This window comes from Bidens hawaiensis, unplaced genomic scaffold (assembly GCF_021521415.1).
Source record: "Bidens hawaiensis isolate Kalapana, Puna unplaced genomic scaffold, B.hawaiensis_p1.1 tig00009067_1, whole genome shotgun sequence".
Classification (NCBI taxonomy): Eukaryota; Viridiplantae; Streptophyta; class Magnoliopsida; order Asterales; family Asteraceae; genus Bidens; species Bidens hawaiensis.
The window spans coordinates 314,857-337,893 of NW_027491664.1; the positions used below are offsets into that span (position 1 = coordinate 314,857).

The 23,037-nt window shown below is 34.3% G+C and overlaps 1 protein-coding gene and 1 pseudogene across 2 annotated transcripts in view; one reads left to right on the forward strand and one right to left on the reverse strand.

Moving 5' to 3' along the window:
* Positions 1-425: 425 nt before the first annotated feature.
* Positions 426-16,549, reverse strand: LOC143530939 (protein SWEETIE-like; annotated as a pseudogene). Its single transcript, XR_013134940.1, has 48 exons — positions 16,256-16,549; positions 14,637-14,844; positions 14,309-14,415; positions 13,224-13,460; positions 12,763-12,852; positions 12,578-12,662; positions 12,360-12,419; positions 12,128-12,237; positions 11,524-11,613; positions 11,352-11,432; positions 11,145-11,213; positions 10,768-10,893; positions 10,120-10,223; positions 9,899-10,031; positions 9,704-9,810; positions 9,499-9,609; positions 9,258-9,422; positions 9,044-9,130; positions 8,810-8,903; positions 8,464-8,532; positions 8,245-8,367; positions 8,095-8,163; positions 7,919-8,023; positions 7,707-7,795; positions 7,453-7,609; positions 7,210-7,359; positions 7,051-7,100; positions 6,874-6,973; positions 6,739-6,795; positions 6,366-6,433; positions 5,993-6,086; positions 5,618-5,802; positions 5,306-5,450; positions 5,158-5,226; positions 5,001-5,057; positions 4,832-4,918; positions 4,622-4,750; positions 4,340-4,540; positions 3,792-4,250; positions 3,597-3,662; positions 3,405-3,502; positions 3,200-3,296; positions 2,990-3,125; positions 2,597-2,904; positions 2,394-2,525; positions 2,146-2,310; positions 1,945-2,070; positions 426-1,838 (listed from the first exon to the last, which is right to left on the reverse strand). The product of XR_013134940.1 is annotated as a protein SWEETIE-like (transcript).
* Positions 9,950-23,037, forward strand: part of LOC143530938 (14-3-3-like protein) — a 72,482-nt gene continuing 59,394 nt past the window's right edge. The window contains exon 1 of the mRNA XM_077026348.1: positions 9,950-9,954. The gene's annotated coding sequence lies outside the window, so the exon portion shown is untranslated. The remainder of the gene's footprint in view (positions 9,955-23,037) is intronic.

Here is a 23,037-nt window from a genome sequence, read left to right on the forward strand (position 1 = left end):
TAAAGAACGGTTTCTATGTCGAAAAGGAAATGATAAAACATGTGATGAAAATCTTATAGTTTGTCTAGAAACCACAAAGCCCTGGTTCCTCACGCATCTAAAGCACGCAAATGTGGTTGGTTATATTCGATATTTTTTCTTCATTGTTTTGCTTGTTCCATAATTATCAACTTCTACTTACATGTTAAGACTCCATGCTACAAAAACTAGACCGTTAACATGAACACGTACCTGTTTCTTACGATCATTAAGCACCCATTTTTTATTTTCATATCATCGATTGCATTTAGTTAATTAGAAGTTATAAACAACACTGCAACTTTTATGATGAAAGAAATAAATTTGTTAGCATACAACAACGGTGTAACCAGATATAGTTCAGAAAACTGGTGACAAAAACATTTCCAAAACATCAAAACCATGGGAGTATGGGACACATAAACTTAAGCTATAACCTCAACCCTCTAATTGAATCAACAAATACACCTTTTCTCATCTGGTCACGCGTAAAAGAATCCGACTCGGTGACTCGGTACCACAAATGACAAATATGATATATATAATATACCTATGGTGAATCTTTAGCCTCCTGAAGGCGGTGTTGACCCCGACAAGTCCTCACCTTGCTCACCTTCATCCTTCTCCAATTCACCGTAACTATGATTCAGATCTGACCCTTTTTCTTCATTCCCAGATCCGGAAACAGAGTGTTCACCTGAAAAGTCTACATCTTGTTCATTACTATGAGTCATTGACCCGTATCCTTCATTCCCGTCCTCGGGTGCAGAATTACTGTGAATCATTGACCCGTGTTCTTCATTCCCGTCCTCTGGTGCAGCATTACTGTGAGGACTTGACCCGTGTTCTTCACTTCCGTCCTCTGGTGCAGCATTACTGTGAGGCGTTGACCCGTGTTCTTCACTTCCGTCCTCTGGTGCAGCATTACTGTGAGGCGTTGACCCGTGTTCTTCACTACTGTTCTTCTCTGACTCAGAATTACTATGGGTTGACTTTTTTTCTTCATTCATGTCATCCAATGCAGCATTAGCATGAGCTGACCTTTCATCATTCTCATCCTTCGCAGATGCAGAACTATGAGTTGACTTTTCATCATTCCCATCCTTGTCGGATGCACCATTACTGTCATTACTCGACCCTTTCTCTTCATTACCGTCTTTGTCAGATGCAGCATTACTATGAGTTGACCCCTTCTCTTCAACTTCTTCACCTTCATCATTACTGGAACCTTTTTCTGCAACTTCATTATCAGATTCAGAAGTAGTAGATGAGGATTTGGAGCTTTCTTCAACCATATCAAGTAGAACTCTATCAATATGACTTAATATATCTCCATCTGACTCTTCATCTTCTTCATTCTCTTCCTCTTCTACTTCTACCTCATCTTCACCGCCTGATCTGTCACTATATTCTTCTTTAGAATATTCATCCGAATCATCATTTTCATCTTCATTGTCATCCTCGTCACCAGCATTATCATATTCAAACACATGGTCTTGGTTAAAGTCAAGGTGCAAACGTTCCGTGAAGGTGGTTTCGTCCTCTTCGCTGGAGCTTGAACTTGTGCTCTCGGTCTTTATGGAATTTGATTTAGTAGGTTCATTGGTTGTTGCGGGAAAAGACTGGAAATTGTCCCAATCCTCATCATCACCATCATGGTCTTCTTTTTCTTCATTTGCATGGTCGTTGACTTTATTGACTATTGAAGGAGGCGGAATAATTTCTTCTCTTTGTGATGGCATTTTGATCACCAAAGGTGGAATAGAAGATTTAGGCGCGGTTGAAATTTGTTCTTGTATTACTGACGCACGGATTACATCCTGAATGTGCAAAAATTGGTTGTCAGGATAAAATAAATTTGATTTCACTCATTTTGTAAGACAATAACAACACAATCAAGAAATAATTTAATGTATTCATTTAAACCTGCAGTTTTTGCCTCCGTGTAATTGGCATTGATAATAAAGCATCCTTGAAATAAACTGCAGATGTTGGACTTTGAGCAAGTTGAGAAACAAGTCTTATGGAAGCGCTTTTTAAATCGTTGATCTCCTGTAATAAAAATGCATCAGTTGGATATTCCTAAATATTATCAAAACAAAATAAAAAGTTTGGCTTTGTTATCACCTGAGAGAAATCATTTTCTGAAGCTAGCAAAACCATAACAATTGCTTCAAGAAGAAGGCTCATCAAACTTCTTTGAGATTCTGGTGCTTTAGATGATGTATGCAAAAGCATCAAGATTTTCAAACAATCTCCAGCAACGGTTACTGCTTCCCTTTTAACAGGTTTCTGTCAAAAATAACAATTTTCAAAATTATGAAAACCAAAGGCTGGAAATCAGAAATGAGAGGGAAATTCAATTGAAATAATACCTTTAAAGCTTGCTTGATGAGCTTAAAAATATCATTTAGAAGCTCCCCGATAAAGAATGTTAGAAATGTGTTGTTTTCAGTACTGGAATCGCGTAGTATACCTATTAGTGTTTGCAACGTTATGGCCTGAACCTGCACACATATTTATTTGTAAATTCCTTGTATGTTATAATCTTTTTGCTGCAGGTGTTAAATGTTCTTACCTGTATGTGTTGATCATTAAGAACTTCACGGAAAGAATTGGTGCATAGGCATAACATGCTGTAGAATATGGGTTTACTCTCCTGATTCTCTCTAATAAGTTCAATTTCATACTTTAATTTAGCAAATGTGATAATCTGCTCAAGAGAGAAAACAAGCTTCTTTAATGATAATTGTGAGTTAGTCATCTTGTCCTCTGACAAATGGATGCTCTTGACACAGTTATTGGTTAGATTAACATTCATATTCAGACAAGCCCTTGTCATAGTCCTTAAATAGGAAAGATCATCATCATCCAGTGTAGGTTTTCCTGCCAAACAGGTTATAAAATGATATACTGCAATAGGTTACAAAAAATGCATTATAAATATTAAATAAAATACTTAAAGACTCACCATTAAAGAGCTTTTTCAGAATGCTGACCAGAGATTGAACATAATTAACAGGTCTCAACACGAATGCATCATTTGAAACTTCTCCAATGCATTTATATCCAATAATGAGAAACGCCAATGCTAGTTGCACTTGCTTCTGTTCAAAGGTTAATAAAATGATAAAACATACTAAAAGAATTATTAGTATGTGGTTGATGAGGAAACAGTTACCTTGGGATCTAGACGAATCAAAAGATTTGTTGCTGTAGTAAAAGATAGAGAAATTTTATCTTCCCAGTTTGAGTAGCTGGATGGTGTTACGCTGGCACTGACACAAAAGCAATATAATATAAAAAGATGGTAACTTATGGTTATAACTTTACATAACTAGTCCTGAAAGTAAGTAGAGGGCAAAGAGTTTGTTATTTTGAGTTACCTTTGTAGAAATTTGAACATGAAGGACATACAAAGTTCAGCAGCTTGATATGCAAAATCTTCAGTTTCAAAGAAATCTTTAGGGCAGTTCTTAACAATCTGTAGAAGAAGCATGCATAAACCTTTCATCCCGAATACAAGTATAAAATTGACCACAGTGCCATAAGATTAAAGTTAACCATTTATTATTTACCTGTGTTAGAACTGAGATTGCATGGCTATCCAATATATCCTCCATGAAGACGTAATATGAAAAAACCTATATTCATAAAGTTAAACCTTGTTATAAATTAAGAAACCAAATAACTGATAGCACCATTTATAAGAGCAAAGACACCGACAAAACAGATATTGAATAAAGGGTAAAGACACTTCAAAAAACAATCACCTGCAGCAGTTCCTTGCATGTATCAATAGTAAGAAATCCAGTCTGGAAGAACTTTTCTGCGGAAAGAAACCCAAAAACTGGAAAAATGATTTAATAGAACTTCATAGCTTTTGAGTGTGTGTCAGCAACTGGTGAATCACTGCCAAAGTTGGATTTTACATAATCTAATGGGATAATGGTTTCATCAGGAGTAGCGTGTTGTCCTTGAAAGAGAACAAGCAAAGAAAAGCTCCATAGAAACTGATAATCTTGTTGTTGTAGTTCCACCATATTGTATCCAGAGAAAAAGACACTTTTGGATGTATCATCTGCTGTTCTAGAAGATTTACTCGCGTCCATATTTACTGGAACTGCATCAAGAGAAACTGCTTGCAGGATAAACGGCCAGGATTCTTCTAAACAATGCTTTAATTTTTTGGCAACCAAAGAGGATTGAATTCCATCAAGAAACGGTTTCCACTGGAAAAAGAACAGACAAATTTTAATTTCTTTATGTGTGTACAGTTTGTTCAAAATATATGAAGTATATAAATAGATACATAGCTTACATTCATATGAGGACGTGTGCGGAAGCATACATAACTGTAATCCTTTAACAGAGATAACCAATACTTGCCCAATGTATTTGAATTTTTTGAGAATAATGGTAATAGTCCGAGATACTCCTCTGGGATGCTGTGCTGTCTCCTCAAGAACGCATAGGTGTAACATTTGAGAGATGCATGAGCAGTTAGAAGTCTTATCTTGATCTACAAAAAAAACAAAAAAGAGAGATTTTTAGTGAAGAATGAAGATTGAAAAAAAAAACCTAAGTGAAGGTAAAGGGATACCTTGCATGAAACCCATTCAGCAAATGATGGATAATAAAGGTCTTTAAAGTCCTCAAGGGGTTGAGAAAGCAGTGCAAATATATGTTTAACTGCTAACTGGTCGCCACTGATCATACCACTTGTTAATATCTGCAAAAATCGTCTATCAGTTTACCCTAACGAAAACCAGTTTTTCACAGAATGAACTACGGTAATGTTTGTGTACTGAACCTTAGAAGCCAGCAGTAGACCTGCTTCCAAGAGAATAGGTCCAGATGATGCATCCAATGCTGTACGAACAGCAGAAACAAGCTGGGCCTGATATTTTAATTAATATTTGGTTTTATAGTTAGTAAATAAGGTAAATGACAGCAGATTTAAACAATATTCAACAGCACACCTGATTCTGTTCCAATAATAAATGTCCAGGGAGCTCAGGGTCTGGTACCTTGCCAAACTGAAGATCACATACAACAAAAATAAATAAATAAATCCCAGTAATTAGCATAACTAGTAATTAGTGTTATACATTTTTTAATTAGAGTACAGATATGTACCTTGTCCAGAATAGTACTTAGGAGACCCACACCAATTGGCCTCATGTGTTCAAATTGAATTGTGCTTATCTATGAATAATATTTTAATCGCTAATTAATAATGGTAACAGGTGGTTCCAAAGGATATTATAATTAAATGACGCATCACCTGATAAGCAAGAGATATGAGCTCTTGAACATGGAGGACTAACCAGTCACAAGATAACAGGTTATTGGCTCGCCAGCTTCTTGCTAATGATAGATCAAAGTGAGCAGGATTTTGTCCAACTGCATCTGGTACATGACTCAAGCACCTGGTTCCAAAAAGATACATAATTTAAACCAATCCAACTACCTTGCAAGTTATTTAGTTTTTGCATATGGTAAAGAACAAAACTACAGAAGATACATGAAAAGAAGCTAAGCATGAAACACAATCGTGTTCTGTAACTATTATTTATATAGGATAAGATTCGCATACTCTGAAGCAAATACTCTTGTTCGATATCTGAGGTATTTGTCTCTGGCAGAATTAGGTAATCCTTGAGAGTTAGAAACCATGTTCTCGTCATCTTCTCCATATGATGTGTCCCCACCAGGGCCACTAACAGAATCGTCCTCCAATTCTTTATTGGTTCTAATATTTCCACTTGACGTAGCAAGAACCTGATTAAGATTTCAACATTCAACAGTCAAATTTTCCTTTTGAGCTTCATTTTTTGTTTCTACTTTTTTCATAAAGTAGATGGGTATGTAGAATTGTAGATACAACCACAATATTACATGATGTTTATAAACAACATTATATAAGAAGGTACACAATAATAATATTACTAGGAAGGAGAGTTAAGTGTACCAAATTGCGGCATATTGATAGCCACCTAGATGGAAATGATGGGCATGATGCATATAGCAATCGCATAATTGTATTTTTCACCAAACTCCCAATCCTGTGGTAACAAATGAAATTTTAAAAGTCACGCATTAAAAAAGAAATATGTTCTCTGCAGAAAGATTAGAATGTTACTATCTAATGACATATATGTTGCAGACTAACACGCATTTAACAGAGCATCATAAAACATATATAACTACAAAGTGTAAGGAATGCCACTACCGTCAAGCTGAACAATGGCCACTATTGACCATGCATAATGTCATAAGACTCATAACAGATCCTTAAAGACTATTTGAACTTAAAGATGTATAGGAATACCAGGGATACATACTCATTGTCAGTTTCCTCATCTAGCATGTGGAACAAGTTTTCTTCTATCCGTTCATTGATAATTGAATCCTGCAAGTAGTCACATCAGTAAATTGGCATGATAAGCAGATAAGAATCAAGTTAATGCTTCTAACATAGACAATAACAGAACTTAGGGAAGGTACCAAATGACAATTTGCATGATCACATTTTGAACTGGTACTTAAAAAACAGTAAAGAAGCGACCGCTGATTATGATCAAATTAAGAAAATAGCTTCTTATACGGAAAACCCATAAAACTTAAAAGCTATACCATTATGAAAACAATGCTTATGCACACGAGCTTCCATATAATGAGAAGGAAAAATATACAGTTCAAAAGGTATTTACATACCGGGTCCTTTTCAATGAGATGTCGTAGAGTGGCCACAGCAAGATGTCTCAAAGTTGGCTGTTGCAAAGATGAAACAGTTTCAGGACCACAGAAATGCATTATATACGTACTTTGAAAGTTGTTATCATCAATTACCTGTCTTGATGAAAGAGTTGAGAGGAGGATTTTCACATGAGAATGAACTGTAACCGCTTGTGGAGCAAAGAGGACAAGTTGTTGTGTAAAGCGAACACTCCTGTCAAATTAGCAAAACAATACATAAATAAAAAGTCTAAAACAAATAGTCTGTAAATGAATAGTAAGGTTACTTACGGGAGAAGTGTTGCTGTTTCTTGCTGTAAGCTTATCTCTGCAATGACAGACTGTACAAAAACAAAAAGTTAATTGCTGGCATATAACAGAAATATATTTTCTGAGCCGTACTATTGTTATCGTAAAACAAAAAGAAAAAGAAAAGTTGAAAAAAAAAACCTTGCAGCGGGAAAAGAATATGCTTCCAGGGTGCAGCTCAGGACCAAGAACAGCAACTATTGCATTTATGAGGTGGCCTATTTCTTGCTGAAGCACAACCCATCCATTCTCCTCTGACAAAAGGATGTCCAAAGCAAGCCCAAGTGTGGCCTGCAGATAGATTATAAATCTATAATAAATGATATATATGCTCCAAATTTTTGTTACATTAGAGAGAACTGGAGAAATAAAAAAGGATAATACCTGAACATGTGACACATAGGACAGGCCAGCAGCTTCAACAGTTAAAAGAAGTCCATGCAGAGCCCATACTTGTAAGCTAGGTATTGGACTCTTAGCTAGTAATGAGATAGTGCTCACAGTGGAAGGTACTAAAGTCGATAATGCCATCCCTCCTGCACTGAAGGCAACATGTCAAAGATGAAATCTTTTACTTACAGAAAAACCCAAAATTATCATGTCAATCTTATAATGATGTTTTAGATGATGTAGCATACCTGCGGTGGATGCAACCAAGAGCAAGAGCAATTGATCCAGCATAGTTAGAATCTGTTGCCCCAGTTACATCAGCAAGCAGTGATCTAGTCTGGTCAAAACAAAAGAATATATGAATCAGAAATTAGAACAAGCCATGTGCTTTATAAGCACAATAATATTTATAAAACTAAAAAGCATAACTTTATTTATATAAATATGGTGAAAAATATACCAATCTGGCAGTAAACGTATCATTTCCTAGGCGAGCTAATAGCCCAATCCCTTCTGATGATGCTCTGCGTTGTGATTCACAGATGCCCCCCTCAGCTAGAATACCCTGTCACGGAAAAAAGAAAAACTTTTAATAACCAATTAAAAAGTAAAATGTAAAATCAAACAATAAAGAACCTGAAAGATCCCCTGTATTGCATTTAATGTATCCATATCTAGTGATTGGGGTCGTAATGCAGCCATGGCCTAGAATATAAGGTATAATGAGCCATATTAGATCCGTTTCAGATATGTATGTTGTTAATGAAACAAAGAGAGTATTAGCACCTTTAACCCAGAAAGTAATCCCACACATACGTTTGTGACATTAGCTGCATGGTGAGCATGTTTCTTTCCAGTTTTTAGACTCTGTTCAAGTATGCTAAGAAGTGATAACATCCCACCACTATCCTGGGGTAATATTCAGATTAAGTTAAAAAATGACATCCAAGAATGTTTAACCACCATTAAAAATAAGGAAAAGAACGCACACTAAGGAAACACTACCTGAGTAGAAAACATGACCCCAAAGCAAAGAACCATTTGATTCACCAACATCTTGCTAATGGTCTCCGGCTGCATATTCAACCAATAAGTGTAGCAAATAAATTTCACTAAAGGATATAATTACTAATTTAGAAATAAAGTTAAAACAGACAATATTGAAGACCCAAGAAGCTACATATTCAGAAAATGAACTTGAAGAATATTCAACTACATCAAAACACATAGGCACATCGTACACAATGGTTTAGCCAGCAGATGAATCAAGATTAAATACTTATATGACTTTCTTCCTTTATAACAAGGAATATATATGTGTGTCTGTGTATCAGAGGATAACTCATTCTACCTGAGGAAAACTAGGGAGCTCATTCTCCCAAACACAAGGCAAAACACCATCTTTTCCACCTTGAAATGCTCGAAACTCATCTTCAAACCAATCCCTACATGCCACAAAAAATAAATAAACAATTACATATTTTCAACGACAAAAAAGTCTGCACACACGCAGAATCTTCAAGAATCATGGATCCAATGTTTGAGATTGCAAAGAAAACCAATCGAAGTTTATATGTATATATACCTTCCAGGAGTCCAAGGACCTAACCAAGCATCTCTGCTGTCTAAAAGTATTCTCAAATAGGAGCTTTCTTCATACTTGGATGCTTCTCTGTTTCCCAAAACCCATAAGAGGCCATAAGACGAATATTTGTGAAAACAATTGCAGTGAAATCCACCATGACATAAAGAAAGTATACAGAAACATAGGATTCCACATAGAAATAAACCTTAATTACCTGAACGGACTTGTGCATATTTGAATAAGTTGAGGATGGTCACTCTTGTATGCCATTGGATCATAAAGTGACTGATAAGCTATCAGTGTTCTGCTGATGAATACATCCATAAAAGGCTTTGCATCATTCACCTTGATTGATACGGAAGAAATATAGGGTAATGCCCTGTTATTCATCATACAGTGTATTAATACATTTATAGCTGAAATATAGTATTAGCACTATTTGATTTTAGTCATACCGACTAAGGTATAACAGTACTGGTTGGAGCAAGATCCCTTTGTTCAATGCATCAGGAAAAACAAAACATCTTATAAATGCAATTAGGGCATCAACTGCAGCAGACCACACTCTAGGAAAAAAAGGGGGGGGGGGGGTATTAATTCAACTAAACAAAATTTATATTATAAAAGTCTTATCTAAACAAAATGGCAAAAATGATGAACCGTATTTTAGAAGACAGATCCTCTGTTGAATCTACTTGATGATATTGGACACGACTAAAGACATCAGTCCATAAAGATAGAATATCAAACACTTGATCTTCCATCTCCTGTACAATTCAGGCAGCACCTTTAATAATCAAGAAGTATGTCATAATAATATCATCAAAGTAAAAAATAAATATATAGATAACTAGCCTCCTTTGGCATGGAAGACAACAAGGATGATAAAAGTAACCATCCGGCTTCTTTTTCAACTGTTGCAACCACAGGACTTCGACTAGCTTCTGTAAGCATTTTTCTAGCAACATCAAGCATTGTTCTGGGCAATCTATGCACAAAAATAAATAAGAATGACTAATTATTATTTCAGTATTATACAAATGTCAACCAAAGTGCATATGAAAAGTGGATGTTACCTGGCTGGATAACCAAGAGGTAGCTTTGGGGAAACAGATGCAAGTGCAGCCAAAACTGTAGCTTGTCCACTTAAGGAATCAAGCTCAATCCTCAGATTGGGTCCCTATCACCATGTGAGAAAAGATGAATAAATATTTGAGAATTAAACAAGAATAAAGATACTAATATTGACAGCAATACAACTTTCTAGCAGCTTAACAGAAATAAAGATATTAACATTGACATAATACTTAATATATAGTATTCTTGTTCAAAAGACTGTTAACAAGTATGAATTTGTGACATAATGTTATTTAGTGATTGAAGGCAACGAATCTGATAATTTCAGGCTGGGAAAACATACAGTTTGATCAAACTAGGAAAAGATATACAATCTACCAAAGTCCCAAACAATTTCAGAGTATATATATTCAGATTATCAGCCAAGTTAAACTTGGTAATTGTATATTGTATTTGAATGTGTGTGTACAAGACGAATATAGGAATATATAAAGGGGTTTACAACTGAAACCTACAGAGTATCCATATCACTTGACTCTCTACATATTCAGATTCCTTATGACTAAACATCTTCTGTCTAATAAGCCGGGTTTAAATTGATTAAATTTTAATCTTTTATGAAAAAGAAAATGCATCTCAGGTCATACCTTCTCAAATGCCACATTTTCTCTTAATGCCTTTAGTGTGGTGACCCCATAATTAACCAAACCACCAACACATGTTGGATCAATCTCTGTCAGTGCACGCAATGTCAAGGCTGACTCAGCACGTACCTAGCAAACATGTTGAATCCAAAACTTCAAATAAGCACTTAGAAACTGATAGAACCGAACAGATAGAATATATGTAGATTGTAAAATCGTCAATCTTTTACCAAAACATAAAAAAAATGCAAAACAAAGTCAGAAACAAAAGAAATGTAATGGGAAATTGATAACAATTAAATTATTTTCAATTAGACAAGTATGAGGCTATATGCATCTCATGTTTAACTGAAAAGGAATAACATAAAATAATATCATACAAGTGGTGAAGAGTTAGACAGTGCTGCTACAGCTGTGTCATCAAGAACCTCCTTGAATTCAACTGAAACCTGAAAATGAAAAAGAAAACCTTAAGTAACTCAAAGTCACAAGTTAACCTTCAAAACTGTCAAAATGCATTTGACAAACTTAGTCTCATATGTCATAACTCATAAGTAATTACAGAAAACGACCTCAAAAAGCCTTACCTCTCCTAACGTTTTTAGGGCGTATGATAAAGTGCGTAAAGCAGCAATTTTCATTGATGGACTTGCATCTTGGGACTGAAGCTGTAACAGAAAATTCACACCAAACCGTTTATTTAATAAAATCAAGATCATAACATATAATGAGTAGACATATACGAGTCATTTAGCAAACCTGCTTCCCTATATTAACTAAGAAGACCCTTTGTGTTGGCTCAGTCATTTGATCAATCACACCAACACGCAGGATATAAACAACACATGCCTACAAGAAAATACAAAAAACATATATTAGAAAGTTGATAAACTCTTTTGATTGAAACCGCTAAGAACCAACTCTGTTAAGATCCAAAAAAATAAAATAATCAAATTATCTAGCAAAATACAGGTTGCAACTTCATAAGGACGTAGCTCAGTTGCTTCACAAACATATAGTTGACTCAAATTACTTGATTACTCAATCCTGGTACTTATAAAAACTTTATTTTTTTAGGAAAAAAGTGTAGAATCTACATATTAGAAAGTAGAGAACTCAGTATGTGTAAAATCATTGCACTTCAATATAGAATTAACCTGGAGATATTCACAAAAACAATTCAGCGGGCCAGTAAAAGTGGGCACTTACTAATCTTAATCTAGACTTTGGTTTGCTGTAACTGCCACTAGGTACCAATTTTTCTATTAAATCTCGTTTGTCCTAAATATACTATGAATTTTTTTTCATCAGGTCATCACCTCAAGAAAAAAAAAGTTAAGGCTACAAAATAATAAGGAATTACCAATGATTGTGCATCTACAGAGGAATCTGTACGAAGCATATCCATAATCTGAACAAGATAATTTTGAAGCTCGGTATCTGGATACATATACTTAAGACGAATGGCCTGAAAGTATTTTAAGAAAAACTTTAGAGCTTTATTCATAAAAGAAAATATTAGAAAACAAAACAATTGAATCACTTCAGAATTTGTAACTGTTCAAGAACTGGCAATAGGCACAACTTACTTGTAGGAAAAAAAACCCATGATAAAGTTAGACAAACTCGCAAATTCGTTGAACGAGGTCCGCTTGCTGAAAAAATAATGTATTTATCAAAATATAACATAAATTGAGAAAACCCAATGCATTGGAGTTCAAATTATATAAGATCCTTTCACAGGTAAAGCTATTTTCGTTCATTGAAGTTTTACATTTCAGTCTACTTCTATTTTCCTTAAAACGGTCCTTACCTTTATTGAAGTGAGATATAAGATGATTTTGTAAACTCCCCTCAAGTTTTTTCGGATTAGACTGATTTTTCCCCTTTGGTTGCACCTAGAAGAATAAAAATGTAAGATGGTCATGACAAAACAAAATAAAAAGTAAATATACTACACGAAAGCAAAGAAATAAATTTGAGACCCAAATGGCATACCTGTGCTTGAGGGTTCATTCCTAGAGCAAGCAAGGCTCCCAAAGCTTCTGCAAAGGCATCCCTAACCGACGATTCATGATCTTCAAGAGCCTTATAAGATGAGATAATATTAGATAAGAAACCATAAAGCAACATACTAGTTGGCAATTTACACATTAAATGGGCAATTTGGGTTATATTTGTTCTCTAACGGGTCAAATGGGTTAACTTACCGAACTTAGCTAAAAGTAAAACAAGTCGAAATTCAAACGCCCAAATTCAGAATGTATAAAACCCCACATATTGTTTATTAGAAATAACCTAAATTCTTTTTGTAATAATATTGTTTTTGTAATGATAATACATCAAATATGTATAAAATTCAATAAACGAAATACAAAAAGAAAGTGTTTACAAATCAGCCGACACGTAACAAGTTGCAACCCGTTCTAACCCATTACCCAACCTGCCCATCTTGATACCTTGACACAATGAGCGGCGGAATTTTCAAGCTCTCCAGCCCCTAAACCGGGTCCACCAATATTAGCAAAAGCTTTCAAACATCTTGCAGCAGCTTTCCTAACAATAAATGATTAATCTCCAACACCCATCCGCATAATTATTCTAAATGCTTCTGCATATGCAGGAAAAGAGCCATTGCCTTCAGAACCTTCCAGCGCATTTCTAAGCATTTGCAAAGCCTCTCGTCTCACATAATCCTAGCATAAAGCAGTAAGAAACTTGGTGTAAGAGAAAAATAATCACATAATTGATTATCAATAATATGACTTAAATAGAAGTAGAGAATGGGAAGAGTAAGAGAAAAATAATCACATAATTGATTATCAATAATATGACTTAAATAGAAGTAGAGAATGGGAAGAGTTCACATAGTAACTAGCATTTCTAGGGTACACGCTTTCTCCCGTGTAAATCCATTATGCATATGACAGGTGTAACAGGAATTTAAATTCATTTGCTAAATACTATTGCACTTACTAAGTATATTCTAACGTTGTTATTGAAAAAAGTAAGTATTTCCCCCCCTTTTTTCAAGCCAAAATTATAATAATCGTGGTCCAATAATAATTACACTGTCAGATTGCAGAATTTGGCCCTTGGTGGTGGATAGTTCAGTATGTAAATAAATTGCTTGGTCACTTCTACAAAATAAAACGATAACAGAATTGAAAAATGATAACTATTAGTTGCACACATAGCTGTGATGATAGTAGAAATTAGAACTTAGAAGGCAACATTGGCTTAAAATATTAGTTAGTAAAATAATCCTCGGTTATGTGGATAACACAAAAAGAAAACCAAAATTATTACGATCCCAAAGGAATAATTGTTTTTATGATGTCAACATATTTGAGGATCATACTCGCATGAGATGATAAGTCCATATTACCTTCTAAGTTCCAGTATCATCACTACTATTATACACATAATTTGAAGTTTTGAACTTCCCCTAAACCCAACAAGTAATCAAAGAGAATCGATGATGATTCATGGCACATGTTGTAGCGTGAAGTACTGCAAAACAAGAAATGATCTCGAATGTTACCTCAGAAAACTTCATCAGTTTTGCTACATTACTTGTAGTAGCAAGCAAACCAGATGTAATTTTCTTTCCAAATAACCGACATAGCTCCCCCAAGCATTGTGCAGCACCTGATTTCACAATGGCACAACAGCAAACACATTAAAAAGTTCACCTTGACAATATAAACTCAAATACTGATTATATGATATCTTGTATGCAGCTGTGGTTTTATAAGAACAAAGTACTACAGCATATAGATCGTATAGGTACATGACCATTATAAAATAGATAAAGTTTGTATCAAATGTGGACATGTAACTGAATTCAAACTTGAAATAAATGAACAAACCAGCTAATCGCAAAGGCTCGCTTTTCTTTCCATCAGAGATAAACCCCTGTAAAGAGCTCACTCTTGAGTAGATTGATATAGTATCCCACTTATAAATGATTTTACCCATTGCAGTAGATGCCAAATGGCGTACAGGGCGCCTTGCACCAAGAACCAGCAAAGAAAATAGTGCATCCTCGCATTTCCTTTGCCACAAAAGTACAGACTCCTGTAAAGTTCAATATTCAAACGTATAAATCTTAAACTTCAACTCCCTCCATTCTTATTTAAAAAGCCCATGCTTGACTTAGAGATTAATAACCTACTTGTTGATTCAAGATTTACTTACTATAAAGTTTTGTTTCTGAAACTAATCCAGTTTTAATTGACCATAATGCATTTCTATCTCCAGTGTTGCTAGTACCGGATTCGGTTTTGATAATTGATTAACCTTAAATTATTCCAAATTCAATTTTTTGATTACTTTTACGTTACAGTATCCTTTTTTAACCATGCAAACTTATATCAATTCCAAAGCTAAAGCAGTTAGTTCATCTCTTATCTTCAAATGCTAATTATTTTGATCAAACAGGGCAAATACTACCTAAATAAACGTCGTAACTGAATACATGTTTCTTTAGCTCATAAGCTCAATCACTCGATCCAACCGTCACTTTACCAACCATGTGATGCCATTATACATGCATGCATATTGTATTCCTCTAGAGTCAAGAAGTAATTTCAATGTTAAATTAAAAGCCACAATGTGTGCCTGTCAAATTGTCTAGTTCCAATAGACCTATAACTAAACTAAGATCACAAGCTTGAAATTACAGATTGGATATCAGTCAACGAAATCACAAGCATTTAACTAGTTAGCAAAGAAGCAACTACTATAGAAAGCTACGTAACCCTAATTGTGAAAAAAAAGTAGCATTTAACTGCCTGCAATCAATAGGTTTTGGAATCATAAAAGGAACAAAATCATAACGATAGACGGATAGAATACATGTTTCTTTTAACTCATAAGCTCAACATGATCACTCGATCCAATCAAGTGATGTCATTATACATACATACATATTGTATTCCTCTAGAGTCTAATCTGAATGTGAAACTAGTTCCAGTAATTGCTATGGTTTATTGATTCAATTTCACATTTAGCTAAACCTAATGTCACAAATTATTAAGTGCAATAAACTAGTTAACGAAGAAGCAAATGGTAAAGGAAGCTAGGAATGATCCCTAACTAAGAACAAATTGAAAATGGAAAGAATAGGTTTAGGAATGGTGAAAGGAACAAAATCAATAGGTTTTGGAATCGTAAAGGGAACAAAATCATCACGAGACACGGATCGAATACGCGTTTCTTTAACTCATAAGCTCAACATGATCACCCGATCCAACCGTCACTTTACCAGTCAAGTAATTCCATTATAATCTGAATGTGAAACTAGTTCCAGTAATTGCTATAGTTTATTTGATTCAATTTCACATATAGGTAAACCTAATGTCACAAATTATTAAGTGCGTTAAAGTAGTTAACGAAGAAGCAAGTGGTAAAGGAAGGTAGGAATGATCCCTAATTAAGAAGAAACAGCATATAATAATAATAATTAGTGAATATTATTGGAATATACCTTTGGTTCATCGTCGATGGAGGAAATGAGATCGGAAAGAAGATCGAAGCAGAGGAGTGGATCAGGTAGCTTGTGAGATGCGGATGCCACTATAGATTCCAATTGCGCCACTAATACTCCGAATCTCGATAGAGGTACGTTCTCTCGTACGTAATTCTTCGCCATTGGACTGCTGCGTGCGTGCTTGCTTGCTACTTGAGTGTTATTGGTTTGACAGATGCAAGATCAACCATGAGAAAGAATGAGAATACAGAAGCCCCAACAAAGCAGGATGGTAATGAATTAGACTATAGGGCAAAAACACTCTCCCTTGTGTTTATTTACAAAGTGTTTCCGAGTTTTATTTAACTGAATAAAGGAAAGGAGAAGGAGAAGGAGAAGGAGAGATGGAAAAAATATTTTAGAGAAAACGACGAGTAAAATAAAAGAATTTGTATCTTTCCAAATTGAAATGATTAGAAAGGGGCAAAAACACTCTCCCTTGTGTTTATTTACAAAGTGTTTCCGAGTTTTATTTAACTGAATAAAGGAAAGGAGAAGGAGAAGGAGAAGGAGAGATGGAAAAAATATTTTAGAGAAAACGACGAGTAAAATAAAAGAATTTGTATCTTTCCAAATTGAAATGATTAGAAAGAAAAATAAGTTGAAGCAAAAGAGGAGATACCAAAAGAGGATAAAATTTTCTTTTCCTTGCCTTTCTTTTCTTAAATGAACTCGGGAACATAGCGTTAGAGACAACTCACATACAAAGGAATTTTTATATTTTTGATACATGTATTGTTTACTGGTGTTGGGTATCGACTAACGATTAATCGGATTATAATTTATATGTAAGTTTTTAAATATGTATGCATATATACCTGATTTTATATATAAAAATTTAAATTTTGACCAATCTTGACCAAATAGTGATTCATCAAAGACTAGCTGGTGGGGCACCGACTAGCGATTAATCAGAGATTAATCTGCGACTAGTTGGGATTTTTACAACCGTATGTACTACTTTCCTATGTGGAAAAGTTTATAAGGAAACATTTCAAGGTCGTGTACAAAAGTTATGTGATCGAATAACTTTATACGACCGTTAAACATTAGAATAATAAATTGTTGTTCCGGTGTTACTAGGCTTGTTTAATTAAATATCACTCTCGCTTGGCACTTAATACTTAATAGTCACCCTTTTACTCTGGAAAACTACCGGTATCACATCCTAAAGATATCTCTTATATCGGAATAATATTTTTATCATCATTTAGACGATCAAGTGAAAGAAGAGAGTTACAAACAAGTTTCATCTTCTTTCGTTGAATTTTTGGTGATCATTACCATGGTTTGGTGGATCGCCACTGTCTCTAGTTAGTTATCATCAAACATAGTCAGCTCATTTAACCATCAAAGATAACTTTATGATTTGACCCAAATGTCTTCTGTATCAACTTATAGCAAACTATCTTCCATGATCATGTAGCTTTATATTGAACAATATATATATAGATGCATCACTCTTTATCATCCGTAGCAAATACTCAACATAATATTCACCCGTAGCAAAACATAATATTCACCCGTGCCATTCATCTTTTCATTTGTAGCATTCCATGTCATACTTTTACTTTATTTTCATAAGATGCAAACAGGCCCATCCCTGAAAACGATAAAAAAAAAGTAGGCCTCATGCGAGATAAAATTTGGGCTCTTTTCATATTATATAAACTCATTAATTAGATATCAAAAAATCACAATGTGAATACATTGTTATCAAATAAACAAAAAAAGGTAGTCATGTGGTTTTCAATGTATTCGATGTATTTGCTTTAGTATGAATCCACTTGTATCGGGTTTGATAACCTTTTAGAATGTTACCATTCAATATATATACATGTCTTATGCTACATTAATATTAATTTATTATATGGTATCTTATTTAATATGACAGGCTTAATCGAAGTTTTAAACTCAACAATAAAGAAAAATCATGTCCAATGTTTAAATACACATAATAACTTTTGTCTTATATAATATATATTGTCTCAATGTCTTGTGAATTATAGATAACTTAACGAGGGTGCAATTAAATAAATATAGAAAAGTAAGGGGAGGTAAGTTGTAGATGTTTTTACTTGTAAAACATTCACACTGACAAATTTGAGGAACATCTAGATTTGTAGATAACGATAAATTAGAGAACATAAAAAGTAAATATGGGTATATGCATATCAGAAGAAGAATAGCCTTTGGGCCCCTTTGAGTTGTTGGGCCTCGTGCATTGGCACGATTTACACAGCCCAAGAACCGGCATTGGATGCAAAGTTAGATTTCAAGTTAAATACATTGATGGTTCCGGTGATGTAAACATAAAGGGACTCCTACCATAAGGGGGTGTTTGGTACAGAGAATGGAATTGAAGAGAAATGGAATAGAGAAATGGAATTGCAGAGAAAGGGAATTGGTCTGGAGAATGAGAATTGACTGTTCTGTTTGGTAGTACAGAGATTTCAGTAGAGAAATATAGCTGAGAATCATTTCTCTTGTTTGGTACATAGGAAATAAACATAGAATTATATCAACTTTATCATTAGCACAAGTATTTTTTTCATAACAAATATTTATTAAAAAATAAAAAACATATAAAAAGATGCATAAATTCCAACCAAAATATGCATTGATCAAACCAATTCACATACAAAACATAGTTTTTAAAGTGTGTCTTCCATGTCTTCATCATAGACTTTATATGTGGTTCTGCTTTGAGGCCAGAGTTAAGAAGACTTACATCTAGCAATTGTTGAACACCATTTAAATAACCTGGTTTGAATCCATTGTCAGCACCAGCATACTTTCCGGATGCATGTATCTCCATTAATGCATCAATTAGCTTTGCATCTTCATCATTTGTCCAGGTATGCTTGCTCCGAGTAACTCCTCTCACTATATTTGAATCTGCCATTTCTACGTACAAATGCATAATTATACAATTAAAAATCATAATTCATGTAACTACAAATACAAATATAACAAGAAACATTAATAAGAAACAAATAAAGTGCATAAATAAACATTAATAAGAAACATCATTGGTTCTACAAAAAAAAATACATAATTGTCAAACATAATTAAGAAACATTATTGGCACGCTGCGCACGCATCGCAGTCCAACTATTAAACATTTCATTAGCAAGAAGGTCTCTACGATCGGTCCATTCTTGTGAGGGCTCGATCATAGAAATAACATTGTCATGGTCATTTGCAGGTTGTGTGTGATTTACTGGGATTTCGTTATCAAGAGGGTCTTCACTCATTGTTGTTCGTATGAAATTGTGCAATAAACAACAAGCAATGATGATACGTGGCATGGACTCTATGGGATGATATGAGTTATCACGCAAAATAGCCCATCTATCTTTAATCATTCCGAAACATCTTTCTATAACATTCCTGGCCGATGAATGTCTCATATTAAAGAACTCCTTAGCATTCGTAGGAAGACGAGACCAATCGTTAAGATGATAACGTTGACCTCGATATGGAGTTAAAAATCCTTCACCATTTGTATAACCGGCATCACAAAGGTAGTATGTTCCTATAATTAACCATAAACTCTATGTTAATTATCATACTTAAATCTATGTATATTCTTTGAAAATTGTCTATCACATACCCGGAGTTATTTTAAGACCATTGGGTCTACTGATTGCATCACGAAAAACTCTACTATCAGCTGCAGAACCCTCCCATCCCGCTAAGACATACGTAAATAAAAGGTCTCTCGTACATACTCCGAGTACGTTAGTACAAATCTGCCCTTTTCTTGTCCTATAAGGTTTTCTATCAATAGCAGGGACTTTAACTTTAATGTATGTTCCATCTAATGCTCCTAAGCAACCCTGAGTTAAAAGAAATCATTACTTACTAATGTATGTTAGCAAAAAATATCTTTAATAAAAAATGTGTTTGACTAACCTTAAACCATTTCCATCTTTCATCAGTTTCATTATCAAGAAAAACAAATAACTCCAAAATATAATCCACGATAGTTTATAATAAGTGCACCATGTTCAGAGGAACCAAACTTATATATGTCATTAAAATATGATATTATGGCTGCAAAAAGATATCATGTTGTTACTTTTGTTGCACGGCTTATTTCTTATCGAACGTGTCACCACAATGCCGGTTCGGTTGCTTTTTAGTACTCTGTTTATTATTAATTTCTCGGGCTGGTTTTTACCAAGTTTAAGACCTTAAATATGTACACTTAACTTCTGGAGATTTTGTTAAATTTTCAAAAGTTAATAGAGTCGCATGTCGGGTTGGTTTTTGAGTTAGTTTTCACTTAAACGGGTTACCAAACGCCAACAAGTTTGGCTTCGGTTTTAAGGGCTGCACGTTGTAAGTTTTAAGAGGTTCATAGTCTAATTTTTCTGTTATAAACTTATACTTTTTTTTTCAAACTTGTAAGTTTATACCCAACTCACTTTATTACCGAAAATGCCCTTTGCCTTTTTATATATGTTTAGAAATTGGTTTTAGTTGCGAAACATGTCGGGACCTGTTAAAATACGTGGTAATAATTTACAAAAAAAGTTTAATACCGATATTAGGCTGCCCGGAACCGAAATATGGCTTTGTTTCGGTTTAGGCCCGTTAGCACATTTATGGTGCATTTCTAACAAAACTCATCTTTGGTTAACAAGTGTGTTACGACCTGTATTAGTACATAAAAATAAGTTGTTTTACATTACGTAGGTTTTAAAAATATTTTAAAGCTGCACTAACGAGTACGAGTCCGGTTTTTGGCCCGTTCGGGTTCTAGTTTGGCTTTAATACGATGTTTCACTTAGAGTAGTTTTAGATCAGATTATATATAATCAAAATAGTATATTTAAGGCTGCAAAAATATGTCATAATATCATGTAGGCTGCAGGTGTCGTTTCTTATTAAAACGGGTTACCAAAGTGCCGGTTCGGATGCTTTTTAACACACGGTTTATAGGTATCTTTCAGGGCTGATTTATACCAAGTTCAGGGTTCAAAATAAACACGTTTAACTTACAGCTTTCTGTTTTAAAATCAATATTTTCTGTTTTGTAGTTTTAGTTATATACCTGTCATATTTTTATTCCAAGAATGCCCTTTGCCACATTTATTGACTAAAACTGGTTCCTCACCACAACACGGTCCTGGGCCAGTTATAATATATTGCAAATGACTTAATAAAAGTTTCATACTGATAATAGGGTTCTCGGAACCTTAATAGTGGCTTTGGTTCGTTTGGGCCCGTTAGGCCTTTTGTTCGGTTTTAAAATGTATGTTTTCACATCAAACAAGTTTGGGTCAGATTATATGTTTAAAATAATATATGTGGGCTGTTAAAATGATATCATAACGGTACTTAGACTATAGGGTTCAGTTCTTGATCAAACGAGCCACTTAACTGTCGTTTCAGGGTATTTTAAGGCGCGGTTTTTATAATACTTTTATAGCTTCGTCAAAATACTTTTATACAAACAAAAAAGGATACCTAGTTGCTGGAAAATATGTGATAAAGTTCCAGGGTTCAATGGTTGCAAGACGAGTTGTTTTTCAAACTATTTCACATGGAAAATATTAACCAATTGGCCATGAGAGTGGCCACTGTTTTGAGGGCTGTTATAATACGAACTTAGCACATTAATATTCTTGATTATATCAGCATTTAGACTGTATATTTCTTGGTTAGTTCATGATTTTGTTTAGGTTACAATGATGTAACCGGTTTTTAAGCTTTATTTCATTAGGTAGTTGTTAGGATACCGGTTTGGGCTGTTAACACACGGGTTCGGGCCTTGGATTTGTTAACATGTAATGAGCATAAAAAAACGAATTGATACCTTCAATATGCAGACTCACACAAGATCAGAGGAGTAGAGAAAGAGAGCGTACCAGAGAAGGGGTGCCTTGGATTGGATTGGGATTCCAGTGGAGGTCAGAAGAGGCTGGAGAAAGAAGATGATTCCAGTGGAGGTATGCGATCGTTGAAGAGGCTGGAGAAATGGGAGAAATGAAAAGGAGGAAAATGGAGAAATGAAACCCTAGAGAAATCAATTCTCCGCTTTTTTTAGAGAAAAGGAAATGGAGAAATGGAAATGGTTTATTTCCATTTCTCACATCTTTCTTTCGTAAACAAACAAGAGAATTGTTTCCATTTCCATTTCTCACCCTCCAATTCTCTGTACCAAACACCCCCTAAGAGTCTATGAAGCATATATTGAAGAGTTTGAGAAAGTATTTCAAGCTTATGCTCAATTCTTTTTGGCAAAAATCAAAGCTCTGTAATTTAATTCATAAAAAGAAAAGTAAAGTCGTTACAAGGTAAACACGCTCTATCAGTATACACATATAAAAGACCAAAATAAGAAGCTTAAAACTACATATTTCATTTTATACCTTACCCGTAAAATAACTAATGAAATGTAATTCGAGTGTTAGAACATTCACATTGGAGTTTCTATATTCATAAATTATAAAATAATATAGAGGAACAATAGAAAAAACAACTTTAAATCCACTACATTGGATTCTCTATATATTAGACAAAAAATTATAAAAAACTAAAGTATACGTCTATTTAGAGGCTCATATTCAACTCTCTGTAATTTGTTGTGAGTTTTATAAAAGTCTTAGAGCATTCACATTGGAATCTATATATCATCTTTAATCATATAATTTAAGGATTTTACTTTTTTTTTATCAAATTTTGCACTCCATCCGATCTCTAAAACACGGAATTGGTATATGGATTGA